Below are 8,847 nucleotides of genomic sequence, written 5' to 3' on the forward strand. Positions count from 1 at the left end.
GCTTTGTCATGCCATTAGAGCTAATTATATTTCTTGGTTTCCCTGCAATACCCCTTAATTCAACTTCCTTTCCTTCCCAAAAAAAATCAAGAAAAGTTCTTGAAAATTAAAAGCTATCGTACCTAAAGAATGTAACCATTGGACTCCTAATACAACATCAACACCACCCATTGGAATGGAAAGCATTGGACTATTCAATACACATTGTCCCATGGATGGATTGTTATTATGGTACTTTCCAAAGAAATTTATGGTTCCTCCATTTGCAACCATCACTTGAAACTTTGGTGCTGGATATGGGAAGAAATTCAATTCCTTGGCTATCTTACAATAAATAAAATTATGGGTACCACTTGAATCAATCAACACTATCACCTGTTTCTTCTTGATATGTCCTTCTATCTTGAGAGTTTAAGGAGTGGTATTTCTTGTCAATGCATTACAAGATATGGTTGGATTCATTTCTTCTTTCTCTGGGGTTGGTTCCAGGTGTATATCCTCTTCTTTTGACGTTTCTTGATCATTTTCTTCCTCCTCTTCACAATTTATCTAAATTATTTTCTTCTCAGCACATTTATGACCTTTAGTGTATTTTCTGTTACAACTGTAACAAAGCCCTTTTTCTATTTTTTCTTCCAAATGTTGTGGTGTAAGCCTTGTAGGTTGTGGAAGACTAGGAGCAGCAACACTTCCATCTTTATAATGATGAGTGGTAGACTTGCTTATTTCCATAATTTTTATTTCAACTTTTCTTGCCACCCTGAACGCCTTCTCCAATGAATCAAGTTCCCAAATATAAACCTTATGTTGTATGTTATCTGTTAAAGTCACTATGAAGACATCAATCCTGTGCTCCTCTGGAATATTGGTTACCCTAATATTCAATTCTTGGAAGTCCTCAATGTGCTCTACCATTTAAACCTTTTGTTTGAGATTTATCAATTGGCTAAAGAAGGTGTTGCTCTTTGTATCCTCATAATTTGCTATAATTTCCTCCATAAAAATGGACCAAGCGATAATTTTTTTACGAGAGAAAAGTGATCGATACCATGAAAACTGACTAGGTTCTAAATATAAAGTTGCAATACATACCTTTTGTGTGTTTTACACATTATGGAAATCAAAATGTTTCTCCATCTATAGTATCCATGTTACGGGATCCTTGCCATCAAACTTACTCTTATTGATCTATGGAATATGGTGGGTCTTCAATCCAATGTTAGATTTTATGAAATCATGATTAAAATTTATTTTGTTCTCATCATGACTTTCCTCTACTACCTTTTTTCCATTACGAGGTCTTTCTTGTAGCAACTTTGTCCCACCTTCCTCCAAACCTTCCATGCCTTTATTCAAATATTCCATGCCTTTCTTCAAAACTACTTACATACCATTGATATTAGCTTCCATAGAATAGATAAAAATAATTATCTTAGCTTCAATCACATTCTTCAAATCATCCATTCGATTTTTCTTACTAGGTGTTTCTATTTTCTTGATTCGAGTCATTGTTTTTCTTGCTTTTAGGAGCTTGATATTTAAACCATTGTAACCCTATAATTTCGGATCTCCAAGTTTTGAAATTACGACCTATGTTAGCCCTCTAGGTCCTATTTCCAACCTTACAAGTTTGATCGATATTGGATTCTACAAGAAAGAGTTATGCCCAATCTTCCGATGACCTGATTATAGACAGGTTCAGTAGAGAAAACTTGTACGATGCGCCATGTGTCACTGTTTTGACCTTCTGCCCTAAAAGTGATATCCAACTAACTACATTGTGTCCTATTTCTATCATATTTTGTGAAATTTGAGTCCGATGGTCAGAGAGAAGGTTATGACATTTTTCCCAAGGTCTCCTGTTTGAGATGGAATTCGGGAGCCTACAAAAACCCTAACTTCCTCAGTTCATATCTCTGAAAATATAGCAAGACAAGATCTGAAATTCAGTCGCGAGGTTCATCAATATTTCGGCTCAAATGGGTTTTAATTTCAGCTTCTAGAGCTTTATCAAAAAAAGTTATAGTGCAAATTCCATAATGACTTGTTTGAAGCAACGACCCTAGAATCCAAAGCTCTTATACCAAATGTTATGCAACCAACTCACAAAAGGATAGAAAAGATAGATCAATGACTTCAAGATCAACCTCTTCGAGGGGGGAACCTCCTTTACATTACATAAATGAATAATTCTTGGATGCTACAAATTACAAGACCTTCTTTCTATATATAGGAGTCTAAGGGGTCACAATATAATCAGAGCCAACATAATAATAATATTGTGAGGGCACAACAATAACAACATTGAGATTCTATGGGGCACAAATAACAATATGGGGACTACGTGGGCTCAACAATACAATAAGCGGGTTTCACCAATAATAATAAGGGGATACACTAGTAGTATAGGGACCTAACATTTCCCTATTTGGGTTTCTAGGATAAACCAGATATGTTAAATGTGTATGTTGGACATCGCATCTATTTTGTATTGTTAAGAATTTGTTTATGGAAAATAATTGTATACTAGGGTTAAATCCTACATTTGGTATCAAAGTAGTTTTGTCTTCAAGAGGATTCCCTTTTAGTTAAGGAGATTTGGCTTAGGCCTTTGTTAGATTTTGTTATAGTGGGAAAATTGTGGAAGTGATTTTTGTGGTGAAAATAAATGTTGATTAGTTCAAAGATAGAGATCGAAAAATTCAATGGGGAGATTTTCGAGTTGTTGAAGCTCAAAATGGAAGACTTGTTGGTTAATAGAGATCAGTTGATCCTTTTGGATTTGGGTTCTACACTGATGGAGATGTCAAAAAAACACTCGACCAAGTTGGATCAAAAGACAAATAGTATAATATGATTGTGTCCCTCAGATTTAGTATTTCTGAATGTTTCAAGGGAAGCTACAACAAAGGCTTAGTGGAACACATTAGGGGCTTTATATCATCTTAATTCCCTAGTGAAAAAATTGTTCTTGTAAAAAAGGTTATATCACTTGAGGACGAAGGATGGAGAGCCAACGAAAGAGAATATGAATTCCTTCAATATTGTGGTAAGTCAGTTATTACATGTTGATATTATGATTTTAGATGAGGATAAGTGAATCAATTTGTTATGTTCTCTATAAGACTCTTGGGATATCTTGATTGTTTACATAGGTAGTAATGCAAATAATTTAATCTTCAATGAAATAGTCGCATCCTTCTTATTAGAGTAGATGAGATGGAAAAAAATGGAAAGCCAAAACAAATATGCCTTGTCTATAAGAGGACATTCCTAGGATTTAAATAAAACTAAGTCCTTGATTGGGAGATATAAATATAGAGGAATATCTAAATCTCTAGGTAGTTAGTAAAAACATGTTGAATATGTAGAAAATAAGGGAATTATAAGAATTCTTGTAGACCAAAATCGTTGAGAAAGTGAAGGGATCTGAATATGCTCCTTTTGTAGAAGCAAAAACCTCCTTAAATGAAAGAGAGGATGTGTACCTATCTTCTTCAGTTACACATGTAGATCATGAGGCATGGTTGGTTGACTTAGGTGCATCCTTTCATATGACTCCTTATAGGGAGTGGTTTTGCGAGTACAATAGGTTTGATGGCAACGATGTTTTCTTAGGAGATGACTAGACAAATAGAATCACTAGATGAAGAGAATTCAAGCTAAATCTCATGGATGGAAGGAATAGAGAACTGTCTAGTGCTTTGTGCATCCTAGGATTGGCTAGAAATTTGATTTCTATAAGAAAGATGAAAAATGCAAGTGTGAAAATAGTATTTTAAAATCATACCTGTGTAATGGTTTGATGAGAAATGGTATTCTTGAGAAGGTTTTGGATTGGGACTCTATATTGGATACTAGAAAGCATTTTTAGTGATGGGCTCAACAGTTCCATTTTCCTAGATAGTGGAACAGAAGAAAGAAAACCTCTTATGATATATGGAGAAAAGGCTATGATGTGGAATCAAATATTGGGAGATATTGTAGAGAAGGGCCTTTGAATATTACACAATAATGGTATGGTAGAAGGCATGTCTAATTTCTCTTTGGATTTTGATTTATGTGAACATCGTTTATATGAATAGAAAAGGGTAAGAGTCTCCTATGGTTCCATGAGGTCAATGAGAATATTACATTTGGTGCACAATGGTGTGTTTGTAACTTTGTTAGTTCCATCACAAGGAAAATATATTTATTTTGTCTCATTTATAAATGAATTCTCGAGGAATATGTGGATTTATTTCCTTATGGAAAAACCTAAAATCTTTGAAATTTCAAAGAATTTAAAGTTCTTGTGGAAAATAAAACAAATAAGAAAATTAAGGTTTTGAAGATAGATAATGGTGGAGAATTTTGTAGGAATGGATATGGAGAATTTTGTAAGAAGTGCAGTATAGCAAGCAAAATAATAATCCATACAAAACTCATAAAAATGGAGTTATGGAAAGGATGAACAATATGATGACAGAGAAGAAAAGGAGCATGCTCAATGGTTCTAGGTTAGGACAAGAATTCTAGGTAGAGGTAGTGGACACTGCATATTATATGGTAAAAAGATCACCCCCATCAACGTTTTAATGAAAAAACTCCAAATGAGTTATGGATTGGTAAGAAACCCTATCTTAAACATATTAGGGTATTTGGATGTGGTGCTTATGTACACGCTCCAAAGGATAATAAAAGTAAATTCAATAACAAAGTTGAAAATGGTATCTCTATTAGATATAAATATGTTCTTAAAGGTTATAAGCTTTGGGACCTAAAAAATAAGAAGGATGTTTATAATAGAGATGTGGTATTTAGAGAAATGAAATATGATGTCAAACAAGAAGTCCTACCAAGGGAAAAAAATAGAGAAGATAGAGTTCTGATTAAATGATGATGAATCAAAATCTATAAATGAATGAGAATAAGAAGAAGAAGAAGAAGAACCATAAACTCTAACACTAAGGATATTATTTCAAGAAAGAAGGCAACCATAAAGGTATAATCCACATGATTTATATTCAAATTTTTCTTTTTTTATTACTGATGATGATCCTAGAACTATTAGGGAGGAATTGGATTCAAAGGATGGAAATCTCTAGAAAAATGTCATGGTTGAAGAAACGATATAAAATAATGAGGATTATGATTTATTAGAACTTTCGGTTGGAAGAAATACCATATTGATAACAAATGGGTGTTTAATAAAAATTTGAACGCAAAAGCCGGAGTGGAGAAATACAAATCTCAGTTAGTGGTAAAGGGTTATTCTCAGGTATAGGGAATTGACTTTGGTGATATTTTTTCTCACCATGCCGAGTTAAATTCCATTATATCTCTTTTATCTATTATTATTATTATTGATTATTGATTTTGAAGTAGAACATATGGATGTGAAGACAACATTCCTACACGGGGATTTGGAAGAAGAAATCTACATGAAGCATCAAAAAGAATTTGTTGTAGAAGGAAAAAAATAATTGGTATGTACGATGAAAAAACCCCTATATGGGTTTAATCAATCAACAAAGATGTGGTATAAAAAGATTAACACTTATATATTAGGACTTGGCCTCACAAAGAACAAAGTGGATCATTTTATGTAGTTCAAATTAGTTAGTGATCATTTTAATTATTTGGTCTTGTTTGTGGATGATGTTGAAGAATGAAACTAGGTTCAACCTTCATAATTGTACTTGAGTCATAATGAAATGTATTTATCAAAAGAAAGAAAGAAAAAAATTATTAGTAAAGAGTCCTTTATGTTTTGGTTTCTAATTACTTATAGGTCTAACATGATTTGGTAGAACATTTTTGAATTTTTTTTTATAAAGCTATAGGTATCCTTGAAGGTGGGATTAAGAGGGAGCCCTCACTATTTTACCAAAGATAAGTATCTTACTCCTTACATTATATTTTTATATTTGGTTTCTCTCTATTATATAGATGTGTTTGTATTATATGCTAATAACCTTTCTTTTATATTTTCCGTGTTTAGGAAATCATGTTGAATGCTCAAGGGTTATGGAGGATACCACAAGGGATATGCTTTAAGCATGTTAGAAGTTTTGTTGCAAAGGAATTTCCTCAAGAATTAATGTCTACAAGGTTTGGTAAGAAACAAATCAAAGGTATGTCTTAGACCATAAGCTTTTTTTTCTTCATAATAACGGTATATTCATTTCTTTTAAAATACGCTTTACATTACTAACATCGTTATGTCTAGGAATTTGAATCACAAAGATCCTTGTTAGGGTGAGTAATCATTAGATCAAATCAACCCTGATTAAATCATCATTGTGGAAACCTAAAAGGTTCGCAATAGAACCATAACCTAAATGTGTGTCAATATTGGTTATGAAACATGAGTCCACTTAGGGTTATTGATGAAATATAGAAAATATTATTCTTTGATGCGTAGGGTTTTGGTATTATTATAGAAACCCTAGTACTTTAGGGTTTGTTGCATATTGAAATCCTATACCTTTAAGGTTTTGGTAGGTTATGGTTTATGAGAAAAACACTTATAATATCTATAGTAAGCACCTTGAAAGGGAACCCTAGGTGTATATTTGTCTATCTGATCGAAACCCTAGACTAATAAAATTGTTATATGTCTAACTTTAATGTATTGATATTTGTGTCTTAGGTTTACCTAATAGATGTGATATTATAGTACATGATTATGAAATCCTAGATATGTATATATGCTAACCTAATTGTTGATGCTAGTTTTGGTAACAAAGTCCTAGTAAACATTAGATATTATATGATATGGTGATATTGTTTCCAATGCAATGATAAAATATAGGGTTTACTATAAACTCTAGTAGAAGTTGGTCATATTGTTGAAACCTTAGATTGTGCATATCTAAGGCTTAGTGTCTCAAATATGGATTATAGGCTTTGCAATATATCATAGAAGGGGCTGCCGCATCTCTAAAAGTAATATTGGGGCCCTAGACATAATGAGATTTATATCTTGATTGAGTTACTTTAATGATGCGGTCTAGGGTTTATGAAAAAACCCTAGAAATAAGTTGAAGTATAGAAGTATGTGCCTCTTGTTGATTATGAACCTAACTAAGTTTAGGTATATGATGTCTAAAATCTAATGCTTCCATTATTGTATGATTATGATATAGTTAACTTCATATGTATTTGGTTGTAATTGCTATTAAAGTTTTGAAGGTACACAATATTCAAGGTAATGAGAATGCATGTATCAACATGATGAAGAAAGTTATAAGATTACCTTGATGAAGTCGTGAAAGGTTGAAGCTTCTCCAATAAGAAAGTATTTGATATCCCTAAGTTAAGAGGGAGCCTAGATAAAAGAAAGGATATAGATCCCAAGTTGAGAGGGAGGGCATATTATGATAGTGATGGTGGATACATTGAAGAAGAAATTGGAGAATGTATATTGACGATATCTTGGTGTTGCTGAAGAAATTAAAGAGTAAAATCTTTCAAGTAGTTGCATATGAATAACCTGATATAAGTGGCATCAAGATGATTGAAGACCCCGAAGGTTTGTATTTACTTAGGTGTATTTGAAAGTTTGTTACTGAGTGTGGTTTTGTTTGTACATGTAAATCTCTCCTCAAAAGGTCAAAGCTTTCGAAATATGTTTTTCATGCTTGATTTATTTGATGTTATCGATCTGTTTGATCAGGAGAGTTTTGATGTTACCGATCTGTTTGATCAGGAGAGTTTTGATGTTACCTGTTTGAATAATTGGGAGTGTTGAGGCATCTTGTGCAATACAAAATTCTTGGGAGGACATCTACATGTGTATGATGTCTATATCCCAAATTAAGGAGGGTGGCATCGGTCATAAAGTTCTAACCTTGCATTACGCACCTAGATCCCTGGGTTGATGGTTAGTAAGTAAGCCCTATTGTACCTATAATGGCTAAAAGATTTAGTCCATCTTAGTCCCACTTGGATAGATTTCCTTGGTCAAGAATCTGGTTCGTGGCACTCAGCGTTCCTAAACTCTTCGTAGTTCATGTGTTTTGAGATATTCCATGTACTTGTATATATATGTAAATTATGAATACCTCCTTAGTTAAGAGGGAGTGTTGAAGAATGTAACTAGGTTCGGTCTTCGTAATTGTACTTGAGTCATAATGAAATATATTTATCAAAAGAAAGAAAAATAGATTTTATTTATTATATAAATTAACTTATTAAAGCATGGGTTTCATGGTTGGGACAACTTTTTTTAGGTCAAGGTCTCCATTGTAGACCTCTAGGGTTTATGTCAAGTGTCCTTGTCCATGTCATTTTTTAAAGAACCCTTCTTGGGGATTATTTATCGAAGAAGAAAATTATTTTATTGTAAATTGAGTCAATTAGGCCTCCTCCACCAAGCCGGCCCCAAAGAAGATCAATTTAACCTCAAATAGGGTAATTCGACTTCACTAGAAGCTTATATATTGGAGAAACACAAACTCATTTGACACACACTCTCACCATGTTTGATTTGTAGTAAATTTGATGTAGACGTGTTGCATAAAAGAGTGTGAAGTTGTAGGAAAAGGAGGAGGGAAACTGGAAGAAGAAAAAAATGTGTTTCCAAGCTACCTTTTTGTCACACGTGTGAAGATATTGAGATGAAGATAGGGCTGAAATTCTCTCTATTGCAGGATCGAAGTTAATTGAGGATTCCCTCATTGGAAACTCATGCATGTCGATTCTAAGAAATACCCATTTGAGACTAGAGTGAAGCGAAAATGTACTATCAGTTGTATTATTTACTGGAGTGTAAATATCATGCATGCATTAGAGATTGATCCTATGTTTGGATTACATAGTTTTGGAAGCATGAATTCCCTTTAAAAATGAGCTATTCATCCT

Source organism: Pinus tabuliformis, chromosome 1_1, assembly GCF_031772625.1.
Source record: "Pinus tabuliformis cultivar Carrire ecotype Pingquan chromosome 1_1, CPIR1, whole genome shotgun sequence".
NCBI lineage: Eukaryota > Viridiplantae > Streptophyta > Pinopsida > Pinales > Pinaceae > Pinus > Pinus tabuliformis.